At 39.6% G+C, this 21381-nt stretch overlaps 1 protein-coding gene across 2 annotated transcripts in view; it reads right to left on the minus strand.

Annotated features, from left to right (window-relative positions):
• FBXW2 (F-box and WD repeat domain containing 2) overlaps positions 1-21126 on the minus strand; it is a 513384-nt gene extending 492258 nt beyond the window's left edge. The window contains exon 1 of one of the 2 annotated variants that reach the window (XM_044060728.1): positions 20960-21126. The gene's annotated coding sequence lies outside the window, so the exon portion shown is untranslated. Of the gene's footprint in view, positions 1-20786 lie in introns of both variants that reach the window. The other variant, XM_044060727.1, reaches the window with a different exon arrangement.
• Positions 21127-21381: the final 255 nt, after the last annotated feature.

A 21381-nucleotide genomic window follows, 5' to 3' on the forward strand; every position in this document is an offset into this window, starting at 1 on the left:
GATTTCTCTTGAAGAGTGTCAGTGAGGGGCTCTGCCGAATGTGAACTGGGATTCTGTTCCAGAGTATGGGAAGCCTCTGAGTTATGAATCTGTCCCTCCAGCATGTTCTATTCATATTTGTACTTAGGTTTAAATCTCGTGATTCTAATGGATTTGGATTTTTTGAGGTGGAGCATGTCTATCAATTCCTGGTTGGACATGGCCTTGTACGTCAGGCACAGATCACCTCTGAGCAGGCAGTATGCTACTGAATAGAGCTGGCGTTTCTTTAGCCTGGTAGCATATGACATATGTTGGAGACCCTTGATCCTCTTGGTGAGGTACTTCTGGGGTCTCTCCAGCTGTTGTAAGTGCCGGGTGAGGTACATACCAAATGGGGCATTGTACTCAATCATGGGCCTGATAAGGGAGGAATATAGGGGTATGATGACCTCCTTTGATCTGGATGTGAACCCCTTCATGATAAGGTGGGCAAGGTAGAAAGTCTTTCTAACCACTTTGCAACGTGGGTGTCAAATGAGAGGTCACTATCAACTTGGGTCTCCAGGTCTCTGATTACTTTTTCCGTAACCAGTGGGTTACTGTCTATGTGATAGTTTGTGGGTACTTTGTTTTTCCCAAAGGGGATGACTATACATTTCTTGGCATTCAGTTTAAGGCCATGATTCCGGCACCAGTTGTCCGTTACGGTGAGGCCTTTCTGTAGGATGTATGCGTCAGCTGGTGTATCGACTATGGTGCCTAGTTTGCAGTCATCTGCGAACTTTGTCAGCCACAACCCTCCCATGTTTGCTTTCACATCTGAGAAGTAAATGCCGAACAAGAGGGGTCCCAGGACAGAGCCCTGTGGGACTCCACTTGTGACTGGCTTTGAGTCTGACATAGCTCCCGCAATTTTGACTTTATGGGTTCTGTTTTTTAGCCAGTTTGCAACCCATCTTGTGACATATGGATTTACATTTAAGCTGTTTAGCTTGTCTATGATGCCTGAGTGGGGTATTGTGTCGAAGGCTTTAGCCAAGTCCAGGTAAGCTGTATGGACTGCCTTGCCCTCATCAATGGTTCTAGTGACTGTTTCGAAAAAGTCAACCAGGTTCAAAAGGCAGGATCTGCCCTTTGCAAAGCCGAACTGGGTGGGATCAAGTGTCTGTAGGTCTCCAATGTCGTTGTTTATGAGTTCCATAATAATTCTTTCCATAGCTTTGCAGACCAGGCTGGTTAAGCTTATGGGGCGGTAGTTCCCAGGGTCTGTAGTAGAGCCTCCTTTGTGGAGTGGGACCACTGTTGCTGTACGCCAGTGTTCAGGTACATATCCTGTAGTAAGGCTAAGGTTAAATAGCATTTTTATATGCGGGTTTAGCTCCTCTTGGAGTTCACGTATCACGCAGCCTGGGATACCATCAGTTCCCATTGATGCTGTGTTTTTTGCTTTGCTGAGGGCGGTTCTCACCTGGACATCAGAGATGACAGGGAGGTTACATTCAGTTGGGATAAGTATTTCTTCTTTTGGAGGTGAGGGAGGGGAGAAATTTGCACTGAACCTGTCTGCCACAATGTTGGCAATATCTGCGGGTTCGGTAAATTTTTTGTCATTGTGTACTAACTCTGAGCAAATCTGAGGGTTTCCACCCAGGTTTCTAACATAACTGAAGAATACCTTGTGGTTATCTTTAGTGTCCTTGGCGATTTTTCTCTCAAAGTTGGCCTTGGATGTTTTTATGAGAGAACGTAGCTTTCTACTAGTGTTGATCAGAGATGCCTTCCCTTTATGGGATTTTGCTCTGTCTTGCAGTAGCTTCCTTCTCTTGCTATACAATTTGTTTATGGCTGGGGTACACCAGACAGGACGTTTCCTTTGGAGAGGGTCAGTTTTATTTGGGATTGCTCGATCCATGCATTCTTGGAGATGTCCGCAGAAAGCATTTGTGTAGGATTCAGCACTTTGGGATGTGGTTTCCATTGGCCCTGAGGGCTTAAATGATACCATCTCAGTCTTAAGAAGTGTAAAGTCGGCTTTTGAGAAGTTTCTCACTGTAGTCTTTTGTGCTGGGGGTGGAGGTGGTAAATGTATATCCAGGGTGATTAGTTTGTGGTCAGATCTCACCAGTGAGGGGAATACTTCCGGTGTGGAGCATTTTGTCCCCATGTTTGTGATGATCAGGTCTAGTATATTATCCCCCCTTGTGGGAGAGGTGACTAGCTGTTCCATTGCATTTGAGTTTATGAATTCCAGGAACCTTTGGGCTAGGGTGTTAGGGGTAGAATAGTGCACCCAGTCTATGTTAGGGTAGTTGAAGTCTCCCAATATGATGGTATTTGGTGAGACATTCATATCTTCCAATGTCTTCAGGAAGGCTGAGTGGGATTCTTGAGATTGGGAGGGAGGTCTGTAACATGCAACCAGTTGTATAGCAGTTTTGCCTATGGTTAAGCTGCACCTGGATGGTCTCCGATGCTTCATGAGTTGCCACTAACCTGAAGGTGTGGGTATCCTTGATGAATATGGACACTCCCACACCCTTTGTGGTTCGGCCCGGGTTTTGGGGCCGAAAAGTATGATACGAGGTAAAGCCTGGTAGCGCTGGGGTGCTCTCAGGAGCCTTGAACCAGGTCTCAGTTACTGTGCAGACATCGATGTTCTCCATACTGAGGAGTGCTTCGAGAGCCTGCATCTTGAGATTTAGACTTCTGGCGTTGAGCAGCATTAACCTTAATTTTTTTCCATTTTTGTTTTCTAAGGAGGTGGGTTCGTCTTTTGAGCCTTGCCTAAAAAAGGCACTATGGGGGTGGCAAGAGCCTTAATCAATATCCGGAAGCCCAGTGGTGACAGGTGCAAACCGTCCCTTGCGAAGCAACGTGGCTTGCCCAGCATGTCATCCCAAGCAGACAGACATTGGATCCCCCTAGAATGACCCCAGTAATTGAGCCAATTATTAAAGCTGATCATTTTGTCTTTGTATTGTGTCATCATTCTTGGTGAGGGCAAGATGCTGGTCAGGGTCATACCAGCCTGGGCTACATAATCAGAGAGCTCCTCTACGTCTCTTTTCATGTAGTCCAAGGAGGTACGTCTCAGGTCATTCACGCCGGCATGGACAATGACAGAGTCATATTTGTACGTGTTTTTGAGTGACCTGAGTGCATGTGTTATATGGCAGATCCTAGCCCCTGATAGGCAGCTTACAGTTACTCTCTCCTTGCTCAGCCTGGTAAGTGGGACGTCAGTGTGTCTGACTATAGAGTCGCCTATCACTAGGCATAGTATTTGGGCTTAAGGGCTGTGATTTATTGAAGTATGTGTTGCATGTGTTATGTTTTGAGGTGGTGGATTTTTGGGTGTCTGCTTCGAGAGCCTCTGTTGTTTTTTTAATAGCGCCTCCAAGTATGTTTTTGTGTTATTATGCGTTTGATTTGCAGTTGGGGTAGGTCTATGTGTGACTGGGTTTGTTGTGTGTGTGGTTACCTTCTCCTCCTCTCTGGTCTTGCCAGTCCTGAGTTGAGAGAGTTCAGCCTCCAGTTTGGCTATACAGTTGCATCTCTCACATGTATTTGTGTTTGTTGGGAGGAGGAGAGAGTTGTCTGTGTACATGAGACAATTATAGCATTGTCTCAAGACTCCCAGATTAACCAGCTGAACAAGAGAAGATGCTAGCAAACTACCACTCGACATGCTAGATTATAAGAGAGTGCTGTGCCTTTAAGGGAAGTGGTTGGGGTGGTAGGTGGATGTAGTGCTACTTAAGTTTGAGAGTGCTTACTTTGAAGAGAAGCTTTGAGAACAAGTGCTAGGCTTATAATATAACGAGTAGACTGGTTATTCTAAGAGTAGAGCTTTCTAAGGGAAAATGTGAAGAGCAGACTTGGCGGAACCAGAAAAAGTTTAACCCTGTTTAACCGGTGCTGCACTATGTGCACAATCGCACAAATGCGGATTTTAAACAAGGAACTTGAAAAGAGCTAGAAATGGTCCAAAACAACCAATTACTACAGCTCTTGTGCTGAGGTCACTCCTTCAGGGACAGATAGGCTGCTCAAGGCTCCCCACTCCCACTGGTGAGCAAAGAAACTTCCTTCTATCTAAGTAAGGTAATGGACAACACAGGAACTACACCACAGTCAAGAATACAGCAGAGCCTGTAAACTGGTCTAAACTAGTCGAGGAGAGGCGGGAAAACAAGGATTTTTTTTTTTTTTTTTGTTTTTCAGATAGAAAGCACACAGAAACACAGTAGGCAGTGATAAATCAGTTACACAGGCTAGCACACTTTAGTGGGCAGCCTCAACAGTTAAATTAAACAAACAGATTTTCGACCAATTTTCTACCAGGTAAAATTTTAAGTGCAGATACTATATAATGCAGCAAACAGTTAAAAAAAAAAGTATAAGCTTGTTAAAAATAAGCAAGAGAAGGTATTCCAAGTAAAAAAACAGAAAAAATACTTAAATCAGGAAAGTAGTCCTATGGATTTTTATTTACGCCTGTGGGACTGCTATTCATACACATAGATTTAGAAATGATTACGAGGTTAACACCCCCAAGGGGCCTTTTTTCAGCCTAGCCATGTTTCCCAAGAATCAAATCCTGTACTTTGCATCTTTGAAGTAAACACTTTAACCATTATGCTACTTCAGTTCTTTAAAGGGAGGTGGGTTTGAACCGGACACCCTTGGCACAGAAAACAGCTTGACAAGCTATATGTTTAACCCTGTATCCTAAGAAAAGCATAATTAGACAATCAGTCTTTAGATTATTACATGTCTAGCCAATACTCAGTCAGTGACCAAATGTGAGAATTAAACTCTGTACCTTGTGTCTGTGAGCTAAAACACCCTAACTGTTATGCCAACCAACACCAGCAACCCCACAATTAAGAAACTCAAAGTCATAAAATATCAGATCTGCAGCCAGAAACAAGAGCAATGTGGAAGAAAGACACCCAAACAGTTCCAATACTAACAGGAGCAACAGATTTTATAAAAAGGAATTTACAGTCGTATTTAGATATGTTACCAATACATGTAACTCCATATGAACTGCAGAAGGAGTCATTACTGGGCACATTGCGAATGCTGCAAAGAGCACCACTGGCTGACATCAAAGATTGAAACAATACTAATTTCATGAACTTTAATCATACTTTGACTTAGGAATGGGGTCTATTCCCATCATGGTATTAGAAACCCAAAAGACCTGGAGAAATTAAAAAAGCAAGAAACTCACTTGCAGACTTCTACCATGGGCAACATATCCCTACAACTATTTTTCCAATACCAGTATAAAAGCAATGCAACACATTTGGCAGTCTAATGATTACACACACTCATGCACGGACACACACACAAGTTAGACTGGTGGTAGTCTAATACAGGAACTGCACCAGGGGATGCAATTAGCAGACGTCACTTTGATTTATCATTACACTTCAAGATCCATTCAGGTCACCTGTATGATAACTGAGCTAGAGAAAATGCCTTAATCCTAGACTGTCTCTGCAGTATAACAAACTCTCTTATCTCTAGCTGAACCTAGATGCAGGCACTGTAAGACAAATAAGTTTACAATTTTGGAAGAATATGAAACTGAATGCAATGAAAAAGTCCTTCTAGCCAGCAGAGAACTTAAAAAAGCCAACATCACTACCATTGCCTAAAACAATACTCACTTTTTCTGCATAGAAAACAAACCTTGCTATCAAGAATAAGCTTATCTGTAGCCAGCATCAATGATGCATATCACCTAATATTTAATGCAGAAGAGCATGTTAAGAAACAGTTCTACTCCACCCTTGACCAAGTCCATCCTGGCACTCCAAGGAGGAAAAGTCCAGTTCTGTGTGGAGACCACAGTAAGACTATTTCTCACACCTTGGTAATGACATTGTTAAGACGGAAGAGACGAGAAGCAATTCCATCAGTATCCTACTTAAGAAGTCTCCAGTTATTGTGAATACCATCTACAGAGCAATTAAAAAAAAAAACTTTAACTCATCATTTATTTTAATGCGGACAGTGCCCGAGCACATTACCACAGCTAGTGACCAAAAGATCCAAATAAGAAGTCAACAGCTACCAAAATGGCCCATTACCTCACCATATCTGTTGTGAAACTACAGCGCACTCCAGAACATCTCACAGGCTGAAAATTCACACTGTTTTTCAGTGAAACTCTCTTGCCTTAACTGCAGCAGATAATACAATCCTATGGAACGGTTCAAGACAATCATACCATCAGAATGCATACAATCCACAGGCCATGCTTCCCATCTGGACTTGAGTGGCTTTAACAAGAACAATGCAAAAAAAAAAAATTCAGACCACCTGAAATTTGAAGAAAAACTCACTCACTGCACCAACAAGGTGACATCTGAGGTCAGCCGAAGGAAGAGTCACGCCAAATATGTGAAGTAGTTGTTCAACTCAGTATCTAAAACAATGAAGTTTGTCTGAAGTTTTCATCATAAAGAACCATCTCTAAAATGTTTTTAGGCTTCAGAAGCCATTAACATACGAGTGTCCCTATCCTCTCTATCATAAAACAAATCAAGGATTTTGGAAATTAAAACATGCAAGTAAACCAGCAGACACCCTTGTGCCATACATGTTTCTATCAAAAGTAATGTACTGATGCTGATGTTTTAACTCACTTTTTTAGTGGATCTGGTGTGCATTAAAGAGAGTGTGTTGACTGCTGCAAGGGGTGGTATAATCAGTGATTTTTTTATTGGATCCGGAGTGCACTGAAGAGTGTGTTGTCAGCAGCAAGAGTTGGTAAGATCAGCGGTTTGTTTTCTGGGTTCTAGATCATTTAACTTGCCTATATCCCCAGTGAAAAAATGTTTCTGTTTCATACATTCAAAGAATGCTGTGCAGCACAAAATCACAAAAGAAAAACTACAGTCCGATAGACAAATATGTAAAAGGTGTCATGAAGTAAGCCATGAACTTCAAATCTATATAATCAGACAGCATGATTGTTGACACCTTCAGGACTGTAGACAAAGAAATGATACTGAAGCACAAAAAATTCATTGTCCAAATGTAGACTTGAAACATCTACAAAAGATATAAGGAACTGCACTAGTGCCACAATTTTCAAGAAAAATTAGATGGTATAACTCTTGCTCTCCCGTTCTTCAGTGCAGTTATACTGTGCTTCTTCCTGGATGGACTCCTTGAAAACAAAAATAAAATCCATAAAACATAGTCACTGATTCAAACCACGTCACAGCAGTCAGCACACTCTTCAATGCACACCACATCCTATAAAAGTGATTTAAAATGTCAGCATCAGTACGTTACTTTCATTAGAAACAATCTGTATCACAGCGGATAAGGGTTTCTGCATCATAGTCACAGGGTCTGGGCTTTAGTCTTGACCTCTAATTTCTTAATGTACAGAACTTGCATATTTATGTACTTGTTTATTGTGGTAGTACACTAATCTACGGGGTTCATTTTCAGGCTCAGCTTGACTGTAAAATTAGACAAAACAGTAACAATGGGTATCAACACATGAATAAATAAGGCAGTTTCATGCAGTATGTAGTACAAAGAATCATAGGGTTTTGTTGATTATTAAATGAAAAATTCCTGATGACAATTAAGGAAAACAAATCCATACAACAAAGAGAAAGCTCACTAGTACAATAAGAAGATGGCAGAATGTATGTGGCATTTCCTGTGTAAGCTAGATGTGCTGTATCCTCCCACCATCTAAAGATAAGATGGCTAACTGACTACAATAAATTGTCCACAACTACCATATTTAATCTTGCCCTTACAGCCACAGTTGTGAATGAAAAAGGTCCACTACAGATAAATTCACTTAACCATGCTAACAGATGATTAACGATTACATTACAGAAATAAATCAACTGGGCAAAAAGTTTCAGTTCCATCAATTATGATACCTTACAAATGGTTTTAACCAAAGGTAGTTACTGTATAAAAATCACAGTACCAAGATCTCTAAACATCCAATAAAAAACTACTAGCACAGTTTTCTAAAGTAGGTTTTAGAGACAGACCCACCTGGCAAATATTTATTTATTATTTATTTTATTTTACATTTGTTGACCGAGTTGGTCCAGCTGGATATATTTCCTTTTTCAGTAGAGGCCCAGGGAGAAAAGTCCAGGGATATAAGGGTGCCATTAATGGATAGAATGGAGAAATCTATGGAGGAGGACTTACTGTTTGTTGTAAACAGTAGTAGCTTGGTCTTTTTGGTATTCAAAAGAAGGCAGAGTAGAACCATGCCTCTACTGTATTGAAAGCTGTCTGGGTTAAAGAATGAAGTTCAGATATAGAGTTGGCAGAGCATATGATAGTAGAATCGTCAGCATATTGTATACAGGTGGTTTCAGGAATGGCTATTTGAAGGTCATTGATGAATAATGAGAAAAGAAGAGGACCAAGAATGGAACCTTGAGGGACTCCCAGGGAGATAGGAAGGTGAGAAGATAGTTGATTCTCCCAAATAACTGCTTGCTGTCTATTACTAAGGTAAGACTTGAACCAGAGAATTGCTTTGGCGTCAAGAGAGAGGGATGACAGAGTGTTTATGAGTAAGCAATGGTTAACCATATCAAAGGCTTTAGACCGGTCAAGGAAGAGTGCTGATGAGAGGGTGCTATTATTGCGGTTATTATTAATGGTGTTGGTGAAGGATAGGAGAGCTGAGGTGGTACTATGAAAAAGCCTGAAGCCATGCTGACAGTTTGCTAGAATGTTATGTTGAAGTAAGTAGTTCATTAGCTGATGGTGAATATTCTAGTCCTTAAAGGCCAACCCCCTCCCCAAAACACATATGCATACAGAGAAAAATCTTTGGATCTCACAAGACATCTGCAGCAGCTAGAAAGGCCACAGAAGTACCTCACAAAGAGGATTACTGGCCTCAAACAAAAGCCCTACACTGACCATCTCAAAAAACTCCAGCTTTATTCTGTAGCATATCGTCTACTCCGAGGAGATCTCTTCCTAACATATAAACTATGTTAAACCCAGAGCTGTTGGACATGCTACACCTAAAGAAATCCCAATCCCTACACACTCTAGGAACCTGCACCTTGTCACCACAATAAACAGGACATGCTTGAGGGATAGATTCCTGTCCCAGAGACTTCCTATACTCTGGAACAAGCTACCCATCTATGTCAAGCAAAGTTCCTCATTACCAATCTTCAAGAAAAATCTTAATGAGTGGATGGGTAATAGGAAATATACCCCAGGGATCACTTCTGTGGCTCTGCTCGACAGGGGCACAGGAAATTAACTTTCTTGGGTGGCGTAAGCCAGGGAACCTTGTTGGCTAAGCTTACTTAGACCCTTGGGCCGATAGCCTAGTACCAACCTATGACTTGATAAAATTTGTCTGAAGGCCAAAGTGTCCAAGGCAGCTGTGATCAACTTTCAATATACTCTTAACAGCTCCATCCTTGTTCACACCAAATATGGTCTCCAAAGCTACATCATATCTCTGCAGATCTCAGTGACATGACCAAAATACTTTTGCTCAGGACCTTGCAAATTCATCCATCTACAAACACTTTTTCACATTTTTGCACACTGGGTCGGGGTGTCACTTCAAGAGTGACAATCTAAAGTCAAGGTTTACACCGCCAGGCAGATAGCCTTGCCGCAGTGGTTCTTCCACATCACGCACTAGCATGAATACACAAACACACCTATGGCCAGTTTAGAATGTCCAATCCACCTACTGCATGTCTTTGGAATGTGTGAGGAAACCCATGTGAACAGATGCAGACTCCGCAGAGAAAGCATCCCAGCTAATAATCAAACCGGGAAACCTCTTTCTATGAGGCAACAACACAAATTCACTGCACCACTGTACCACTCAAGACCTTCAAAAGTCCACAAAACACAAACTATTAAACTGTTGAAGTGGCCAACCCGGTCACAATAAGAGTTAAGCTTCGAAAATTGCAGTTTAATAAAACAAATAAAAGTGAGCGTAAAATCAGTTACACGCTTTCGGCGAGCACTATGTCCCACCTTCATCAGACAAACACATGTAACAATACCAAAGTAGTAATATTTATATACACAATAGTTTAAACTCTCCAATCATTTTAAAATGCATTTCATTTAATTATACATTGTCATGGGAACCTCAAATGTGTATCAACCCACCATAACATTTTAAAGGTGTAGGACTGAACCGCATTATAATTTCTTGTATTAATGTATAGCTTCATTGAATGCCTATACAATTTAAAAATAAAAAATTAGTTTATATATAAAATCCTATAAAAAATATATATATGTATTTAACAATACACTTTACTCGTTTTAAAACTAAATTACATTATAGTGTGCATGTATAGTGAAACATGACATTCTATTGTTATTCAAAAAACATTTCATCTATTACATGCTAAAAGTTTCAAAACTGGTTTGATCGATAGAGTTTCATTAATCCCTGGACTAATGTGAGCTCTAGTACGAATCTGCCAAAGGAGTTCGTTAATTTCCAATCGAATTTGCCAAGGGCCACCCCTGTTATTAACAAACCCTTTTTGTAAAATTATAAAACCAAAAGTATGTCCCTCATTTTCTATTGTATGCCTAGCAAGTGCATTATTGACATCTTTTTTATTTATAGCATATTGGTGTTCATATATCCGGCATTTTAATTTACGCTCGGTTTTGCCGATATAAAATGCTTTGCATTGGGAGCATACAGCTGCGTAAACTACGATTTTTGTTTCGCAGTTATAATGATCATTAATTTTATAAATAATGTCATTAATAAGTACTTGGTTACATACTTTAATAAATTTACATTGGGCACAAAAGCCACATTTAAACATCCCATATTGCCTGTTACTGTTGTTCTTAGTCTTGCTTCTTTGCAATATGGTCTTTAAGTTATCATCCCTCCTATAAGTAATCTTAGGGACTACACCCAATAGATTCATTAAATATCTATCATTTTTTAATACGTCCCAATTTTTGAAAATAATTTCTTTAATTTCTTTAAAATCCAAAGAATAAGTATGTAAAAAACTGATTCTATAATTATCATTAGTTTCATTCTTCTTATTTTCAATACTGTTGGGACTATTGTCTAAAATGGGCTCCCCATTAGTTTCTATAACATGGTTGTGACTTAACAGAGGGAAATATAGGCCCTCATTTCGTTTAAATGTAACTTCTGCTATTATATCTGAGACTAATTTGGAAGGATATCCTCTGACTAAAACATATTCATAAGTCTATTGCATTCATTTTCATAGTCATCATAGTCAGAAACCATACGTGCTGCATGTACTAACTGTCCTTTTATTACCGCTTTTTTCTGAAAAAATGGATGATTGCTTGAAAAGTGCAACAAGGAATTAGAATATGTTTGTTTTCTGAAAATTAGACTTTTATATTTACAATTAGTTCTGTCATTAATTAATAGAACATCCAAATAATTAATCTGGTCTGTCCCTAAATTATATGTAAATTCTAAAAAATCTGTCATTTTAGAAATGTCTTCAATAAATAGTGGGACAGTATTCAGATCTCCCGTCCATATGCAAAAAATGTCATCCTGGTACCTAGTATACCAGGAGACATATTTTTGAAACCAATCGTTCCTAAACAGTAAAGTGTTTTCCCAGAACGCCATGACAGCATTAGCAAACGTTCCACCACAAGGTGAGCCCATCGCTACACCAGATGTCTGCAAATAAAACTTGTTTTCAAAACAAAAGAAATTGTTTGTCAAAACAAGTTCTAATAAAGACTCAATTAGGTAAATAATATCCTCACTGACCTTCTTAGAAACTAGAAACTGTCTTACCCAGTCGATGCCCAAGACTTGAGGTATCACAGTATATAAATCCTTGACGTCTATCGTCAAAAAAATTGATTCAGGTGAATATTCTAATTTATTAATATTTTCTAAGAAGGACCAGGAGTCTTTACAGATTTGTTTTTCACTACTCAGTAGTGGTTTAATGATGCTGTCAATATATTTAGCACAGGCATACATGATTGAACCCCTACCATCAATGATGGGCCTAAATGGGGGATTAATTAATCTTTTATGTAATTTAGGGGCTCCGAAGAGTGCTGGTATTTTGGGTGCAGCCATTCTTAAATATTCATGTAATGTTAAATCAGTAAACCCTTCTAGAAATAAATCATTCAAAGTGTTATTAATTTTCTTATATGCGATATGAATTTCGTTTAATGAGACGGACTTATACGCAGAGGTTTCCAGATGTTTTTGCATATAGTCAACATACATATAGTGGTCCATGAAAACCAAACCCCCACCTTTATCTGGTTTCATGACTCTTATTCCACAATCTTTTAATAAATTTATAAAATCCCATTCTAAACTGGTAATGTTACTAGAATGGACATAATTCTTGAAAATCTCATGATTGTGAATGGCCCACAAATCCATTTCACAGATCTTTTCAAATGTATTTAAAATGGGATGTAAAGGTGGGTTATATGAGCTGGAAACTCTAAGGTTACTGATAGAAGCTGTATTGTTACCCAACAGGGCAGTTAGATTTAATTTGCGTACAAAGATTTTTAAATCTATTATAGTTTTAGCAATATCCATTCGTCGACCTGGAACAAAGGTTAAGTCTTTTGCTAGAAAGTCGACCATATCTTGATGTATGTCCATCACAGTATAGGTATAAATCTTAAAGTCCCCGTTCGAGCTTATATATAATTTGGGTTGCAACACGAGATATGAATCTAAGTTCATCTCTTCCGTGTTTTCCTCCTGTTCTTGGAATTGGATTGTTGATATGGCCCCCGTTGTTTGTTGTGCCTGTGGTAAATGACCTGATGAAAACCCTGTTGGTCTTGATGATTTTGTACATCACTTTCTTGAATTACTTCGCCACTACTATCATTTTGTTGAATGTTCTGACCTGCATCATGTGCAGCATTATTCATGTTGTCATTTCTAATGTTATTATTCAATCTAGGACTTCTTCTTACAGTAGTCCTTTGCTCCCGTGGCCTGTTAGGAACATTATCTACATTTGGAACATTCAATTGACCCCTTATCGGTTGATTGTCAATGTCCAAATTATTTGTATGATGGCTTTGCGCTGGAATTCTTGGATAGGCGCACTTATTTTTATAATCATTGATGTCACGTGTTAATTTCTTTTTCTTTTGCAATAAAAGTTTTTCTATAGTGGCATCTATACTAGTATAGATTCTGCAGTACTCATATTTGTACTGCAAGAAATCTCCATGAGCCTTTATTTTGTCTTCCAAGCTTTCCAGCTCATTTTTCAACAGGGAAATATCCTTAGAATAATAAGTAATGAGAGCTAGTAGGAAGTCCTTCCCTTGTCTATCAAAAAGATCAATTAATTCATTATAAAAAGCAGAATCATCTGTTAGTCCAGCAGGGAAACGCCATTGACGTAACCCTTTAGGAATGACATTATTCTTAATGCATTCCTCGAGGTAAGAAACCTCGAGTTGAAGTTTTTTACATTTATATAATTTGACATCAAACTCATCGATCAAATCTGATAGCCTAGGTGTCTGACTATCATTATTGTCAGCAGCAATTACATTAGTTTGTAAACGTTCACCAAAAAAGTTATTATTGTCCAGGAAATTACTAATTAAAGGCACTCCATCATTGCCTGACATGTAATTATTAACTGGTCTGTAACCAACATTGAAATTCGGATTACCTCTTTGTTGGTTATCCTCTGAAGTAAATGCATGAACTTGTTCTCTGGACTCGGCTGTTTGCGCTTGGTTATTCTCCTGAGTGCCAATACGAGGAGACCCCTGACCATTCGGTGGAGTATTGGCCAAGACTCTCGCAAACGAGGGTTGACTAGTTGTAGAAAAACCATTATTATGTTCCGACCTTCGTGTAGAAAAAGCATCAACCTTTTGCGTTAATACATCCACTCGGTTCAGTAACGCTTGAACTAGCGTAGTAAGATTCCCGGACGTAGTATCATTTCCTGTTGTCGGGTTCACATCTTCTTGTGAAAATAAATTTATCGAAGCCTCTCCGGACCCGGTCGCCATTATCCAAACCGCCAAAAGTCCACAAAACACAAACTATTAAACTGTTGAAGTGGCCAACCCGGTCACAATAAGAGTTAAGCTTCGAAAATTGCAGTTTAATAAAACAAATAAAAGTGAGCGTAAAATCAGTTACACGCTTTCGGCGAGCACTATGTCCCACCTTCATCAGACAAACACATGTAACAATACCAAAGTAGTAATATTTATATACACAATAGTTTAAACTCTCCAATCATTTTAAAATGCATTTCATTTAATTATACATTGTCATGGGAACCTCAAATGTGTATCAACCCACCATAACATTTTAAAGGTGTAGGACTGAACCGCATTATAATTTCTTGTATTAATGTATAGCTTCATTGAATGCCTATACAATTTAAAAATAAAAAATTAGTTTATATATAAAATCCTATAAAAAATATATATATGTATTTAACAATACATTTTACTCGTTTTAAAACTAAATTACATTATAGTGTGCATAATGAATGCAATAGACTTATGAATATGTTTTTAGTCAGAGGATATCCTTCCAAATTAGTCTCAGATATAATAGCAGAAGTTACATTTAAACGAAATGAGGGCCTATATTTCCCTCTGTTAAGTCACAACCATGTTATAGAAACTAATGGGGAGCCCATTTTAGACAATAGTCCCAACAGTATTGAAAATAAGAAGAATGAAACTAATGATAATTATAGAATCAGTTTTTTACATACTTATTCTTTGGATTTTAAAGAAATTAAAGAAATTATTTTCAAAAATTGGGACGTATTAAAAAATGATAGATATTTAATGAATCTATTGGGTGTAGTCCCTAAGATTACTTATAGGAGGGATGATAACTTAAAGACCATATTGCAAAGAAGCAAGACTAAGAACAACAGTAACAGGCAATATGGGATGTTTAAATGTGGCTTTTGTGCCCAATGTAAATTTATTAAAGTATGTAACCAAGTACTTATTAATGACATTATTTATAAAATTAATGATCATTATAACTGCGAAACAAAAATCGTAGTTTACGCAGCTGTATGCTCCCAATGCAAAGCATTTTATATCGGCAAAACCGAGCGTAAATTAAAATGCCGGATATATGAACACCAATATGCTATAAATAAAAAAGATGTCAATAATGCACTTGCTAGGCATACAATAGAAAATGAGGGACATACTTTTGGTTTTATAATTTTACAAAAAGGGTTTGTTAATAACAGGGGTGGCCCTTGGCAAATTCGATTGGAAATTAACGAACTCCTTTGGCAGATTCGTACTAGAGCTCACATTAGTCCAGGGATTAATGAAACTCTATCGATCAAACCAGTTTTGAAATTTTTAGCATGTAATAGATGAAATGTTTTTTGAATAACAATAGAATGTCATGTTTCACTATACATGCACACTATAATGTAATTTAGTTTTAAAACGAGTAAAATGTATTGTTAAATACATATATATATTTTTTATAGGATTTTATATATAAACTAATTTTTTATTTTTAAATTGTATAGGCATTCAATGAAGCTATACATTAATACAAGAAATTATAATGCGGTTCAGTCCTACACCTTTAAAATGTTATGGTGGGTTGATACACATTTGAGGTTCCAATGACAATGTATAATTAAAGGAAATGCATTTTAAAATGATTGGAGAGTTTAAACTATTGTGTATATAAATATTACTACTTTGGTATTGTTACATGTGTTTTTCTGATGAAGGTGGGACATAGTGCTCACGGCGTGTAACTGATTTTACGCTCACTTTTATTTGTTTTATTAAACTGCAATTTTCGAAGCTTAACTCTTATTGTGACCGGGTTGGCCACTTCAACAGTTTACCACTCAAGACCTTGCAAATGACCCTAAACATTCAACACTGAAAAGGCAATCCATGAAGACACCCAAACATTCCCCAAACTTTGGCAGTTACCCTTCCTTCCTGACACAAAATAAGGATGGTGGTATATAGAACAGGATGTAGTGTGCTAATGCCCACAGTCAAAAATGCTTCGGTTTCACATTTTCAAAGAATGCAACCTACAAAAGGGCTCCAAGATTCAGAAACATGTTTTAATTATCACCACCGTCCTTTCCTACATACATCAAACATGTGTGACTTATTAAGGGTAGTTTTCCAGAATATGATTTGTATTGTATGATAAGACCACCACACTACCATCAACATTTTGGCAAAGCTAACTGGATTAGATCTGAATGCAAGGTAAAAGGGAATAAAGTTCTGACTGTGCCTTGAAGCAATACTGCCTCAAACAGGGATCAAGGCTGCAAGAAAAACTGACAAGAGATGTGAGTGAAAGTCCCAGACTGGCTCACCCAGCCAAACTGTGGGGGGGGGGGGGCATGAAAAATACCTTGCTGTAAATTGTTACATGCTGCCAAACAGGACAGTCTTAGTATCAGTCTACCACAAGGACAGTGCCGTGATCTTATCAAATATTTCATAACACTGCATCTGGACTAGGTGTGTGGAAGAATGGCCCTTCAACTTTGTCAGTGTGCACTCTTGGCCGTTCATGTAAAGGATGGGAGTTGGGTCATAAACATCCTTTCAGATATGTCCCTCCAGTCACCAGCTCTCATCCACACTATGGCCAAATTGTTGACAGGACAGGGAACAAATGAGCCTGCTGGTCAACATGGGGAGCAAAAGATATAGAGAAAGTAAACTGAAACCATAAACCCAACATATTAGTCATAGGTGACTCCATTGTGAGACACACAGATGTGCCTCTCACCAGGCTAGATAAGGATAAAGTCATGGTTAGTGGTCTGTCAGGGGGCAGAATCCACCATATCACACATGCACTCAAGTCTCTCAACAACAGGTACTGTTATGACTCTGTCATAGTCCATGTTGATGTGAATGACTTGAGACGTACCTCCCTGGACTATATGAAGAGACATGATTGAACTCGCTGAATATGTCCCAGGCAGGTATGTCCCTAGCCTTTAGCAGCATTCTACCGTCACCCAGAATGATGCCTGAATACAAACAGAAAATGATTGACTTTAACAACAGGCTTAGTTTCTGGTGTCATTCCAGGGGGATCCATTACCCAACAGCTTGGGGAGATATGATTGACAGACCACAATGCTTTGCCAGAGATGGCATGCATCTGTCTCACCTGGGCTTCAGGATTCTGGCAAAGGCTCTTGCCTCCCCTATAGTGCCTTTTTAGGAAAAGTGATGAGGTTAAAACTACCAACATAAAAATTTCTACAAAACACAAATTAAAGGTCGTGCTGCTAAACGTTAGGAGTCTAAACACGAAACTGCACTCATTGCAAGCATTTCTAACCCTGGATAATGCTGACATCTGTGTGGTCACAGAAACCTGGTTCAAAGCTGCGAAGAGCACCCCAGCCTTACCTGGTTACTCATCCTATCATACATTTAGACCCCAAACTGTGGGTAGTAAAGCCAAAGGAGGTAGAGTTTCAATATATATTAAAGACATACACACTTCCAGGCTGGTCAAACAGTGTGATGCACAGGAGACAATCCAGATGCAGTTAACTAGTGACAAGACCCCTATACAAATAATAGCTAGCTAACAGCCCCCAAATCTGACCCAAGATGCCCAAACTGCCTATCTAGACCTCTTCGAATCTATCAAGATTCAACCCTTTACCTGATCTTGGGTGACTAACTACCCAAACACAGACTGGAAGAACTACTCTTGCCAGAACACAAATACCCAGAGATTCCTCGATTTCGTAAATGCAAATGCTTTGGAACAGCTAGTCGATACCCCCACAAGAAGCGATAATATCTTGGACTTGGTATTAGTCAACATGAATACCCAACTGCATCATCCTTGCAGTATCATCCTCCCTTGTAAGATCCGACCATAAAGTGGTCACATTTGAAGTCATCATCGTCCCTGGCCCCCTCTAGCTAGGGTCAATTAAAAAAATTCTCCAAAGCTGATTACAACCTCCTGGGGGATGGTATAAACAGCTTCACAGCTCCCTCTCCTCTCTAGGAAATGGCAGTATATCCAAAACTATACCAAATTATTATACATAAATGGAATCAGGAATACATGATAGGCCTAAATCATTCTCTGCAAGGAAGAGTAAACCTGTCTGGTGGACATCTGCAATAAATAAACTCTATAACAGAAAAAAAAAACAATTGCTGACCAGGACCAAGAAGGAGCAGGTGCCCAATTGGAAGCAAGCTCTCATTAGCCTAAACAAGCAAATACAGCAATAGTGAAATCCTCCAAAGCAAACTTCGAGTCCAAATTGGCCACATCTACTAGAGACAATCATAAGGCCTTCTTCACATATGTCCGTAATCTCAAAGGTAGCACCCAGACCTGTTCAGAAGTGATGGTCAAGGACATCACATATACAAATGCAGTAGATATAGCAAACTAAATCAGGACATTCCCAGTACCTGCCCCCTTTCCCCTTATATCTAGAGATCAGATCATCACTGCTCTCTCAAAGGCAAAAAATACAGCCTCCATGGAACCTGATAACATCCCAGGCTGCATCTTACATGAACTCAGGCAGGAACTTGCAGCACCATTAGGCACCCTATTCAGCCAAAGCCTGAGTACCGGTTTTGTCCCAGCCGAGTGGAGGACAGCCACTGTCATCCCTTTACACAAAAGTGGAGCATCCACTGATCCGGGAAATTATAGACCCATAAGCCTAACTAGCCTGATCTGCATGGCCATGGAATGTATTATCATGGACCTCATAAACAAGGACATTGGCAACCTGCAAACACTCAATTCCACACAAGTTTGGCTTTATCAAGGGGAGGTCGTATCTGCTAAATCTGGTAGACTTTTTTGAGACAGTCACCAAAGCCATGGATGAGGGGAAGACAGTGCACACTGCCTACCTTGACCTGGACAAAGCGACACTATTCCCCACTCGGGCAAAACAGATAAACTCTCTCAACTAGGCATCAATCTGTATGTTACCAGATGGGTAGCCAACTGGTTCACTGATGGAACCCACCTAGTCAAAACAGGGGAAGCCACCTCAAGCAGTAGACCTGTATCGAGTGGCATAACCCAGGGTTCGGTCTTGGGACCTCTGTTACTTTGGATATACTTTTCTGAGGTACAGGCCAAAACCAGTGGGCTATGGCTGACCAAGTTTGCAGATGACTGCAAGTTGGAAGCTGTCATCAGTTCCCATAGTGATGTGGACATCCTCCAAGAGGGTCTCACCCAAACAAATGACTGGTGCCAAGAACATGGCCTCAAGCCGAATACAAACAAATGCTTCATCATCCCCCTTTGGGAAGAGAGGTGTCCCCACAAATTGTCACATTAATAACAATGTTCTAAGTACACAGTCAGTTGTAAGGGATTTGGGCACCCAGACTGATAGCAGCCTGACTTTTGACCGCCATAAGTAAGGGTATCTCATTCACGGACAAGGAGGTCATAACATCCCTGTATTCTTCCCTCATAAGGCCCATTATTGAGTACAATGCCCCATACGGCGTGTACCTTGCAAAGCACATGCAGCAGCTGGAGAGGCCACAGAGGTTCCTCACCAGGAGAATCCAGGGCCTCAAAAATCTACCACACACAGATACGCTAAAAGCCCTATGCCTCTACTCCGTTTCATACAGACTCCTCAGAGGTGATCTCTGTCTGGCATACAAGGTGAATGCAGACCCTGCCTTGATGGGACTGCTGCATATCCACAAGTCAAGCTCCACTCGAATAACCCAAACACGTAGCCTCAACCTGGTCTGTGACATCAATAGGACTTGCTGGCAGGACAGATTGGTGTCCCAGAGACTCCCCTCAGGAGTTCAGGCTTACGTAGTTGAGCACAGGCACTGTAACAAATTAATCTAAATAATAACAGGTAAATAAATTAATCACTGTGGGAGAATCCTGGAACAAAGAAAGAAGCAGGTTCCACCGGACAGACCCCCTGATGGGTAAATTCTTGACAATCAGAGGAGGTTGTATATACGAGACAAAAGACCCTGTGTGCTACAGAAAAAAGAGTGTATGGCCAGACCTATACTTGAATAGAAGGTTACGTAAGCTAGGCAGAGCCATGTCATGAATGGTAAGTCAATGATTCTGAAAGTAATGTGTTGCTTGGCAGACAGCTCTAGCTAAAAATCACTGTAATAAGATGAAACCAAGAATTCTCAGTAACAGAGCTGCATAGATTTGCACCAGTTGTAACTGGGCATGTTCAGAGTCTGGAAGACCTATATACAAAACACTGCAGAAGTCAAGATGGGAAGCCACCCAATGCACTACAGCAGGAAGATCACTAGTTAGCTGGAATGAGGTGCTTCCTTGATCAGGGACATTTTTCACAAATGGGGATATTATGAACTGACCACCGCAAAGATTTGGCCCTTTAGCATTAATCTATCATGGATAATCACACCAAGATGTCTCAACTTAAACACAAATGAAAGTTTGTCTGCCTGGCAAACAATATCTGGGGACAAAGTTGAAAGAGAATAATCCTTCAGTTTGGTATGGACCATCAAGGATACAGTATTACAAGCAACAAATCAATTTGAGCTCAAGTCTATTACTAACCATCCAATCTTTAATGTCAAGCAAAAGTCCAGGAATTAAAGATCAGGATGCAACCTTTATGCTGTTCAACTGAAAACATAAGTACATAGGCCATATACTTCATAAAATACAAAAACTATTTAGGTTTTGGAATTTTAAACATTTTGTTGTATAAATTGTTACTTGCCTATGCCTTCCTGGCATGATTTGTAGCTGAAGTGTCTCCTGAAACCACAGAATGTACCTACTGTAAAACAACCCAAACGCGCTTAAAAAATCTGTCTGCATTACAAATTTGGTCACAGCCAAAAGGCATAGACTTATCTCAGCCAATAATAGCAGAGGGAGTAGTAACACTACCTGCCAAAAAGTTTGTTAGCTGACCGGCCCCTGCTCTTCTTATACAGCAGCACCGTTTCCCCGTGATACAGCAAACGCTGTTTCAGTAAACATGATGTGAAGAAACGGTCGTGGATAGATTCCCATGGCTGAAGGGACCCCGCTGACGTCGCGATTGACGTCATGGGGCGGTGAAAAGGAGGAGTTGAGGAGGACTCAGCTGTCGTTTGTGTAGCGGGAAAGGGAAGCAGACGGCCATTTGCTGCACGGTGTTTTCGTGTGTAATCGGCCATTTGCCTCACGATATCTTCAATTGTATTTGACAGTGATGAGTTATGTGTCTGTGTTATTTAGCAATGGGTATATAGTTTTATTTTAATACTGACAAAGTATGTGTGTAGTATTTTTAATAATTAATTTGTGTTATTTGAACATGTAAAAAT

This window comes from Protopterus annectens, chromosome 2.part0, assembly GCF_019279795.1.
Source record: "Protopterus annectens isolate FY-2018-M chromosome 2.part0, PAN1.0, whole genome shotgun sequence".
Taxonomy (NCBI): Eukaryota; Metazoa; Chordata; order Ceratodontiformes; family Protopteridae; genus Protopterus; species Protopterus annectens.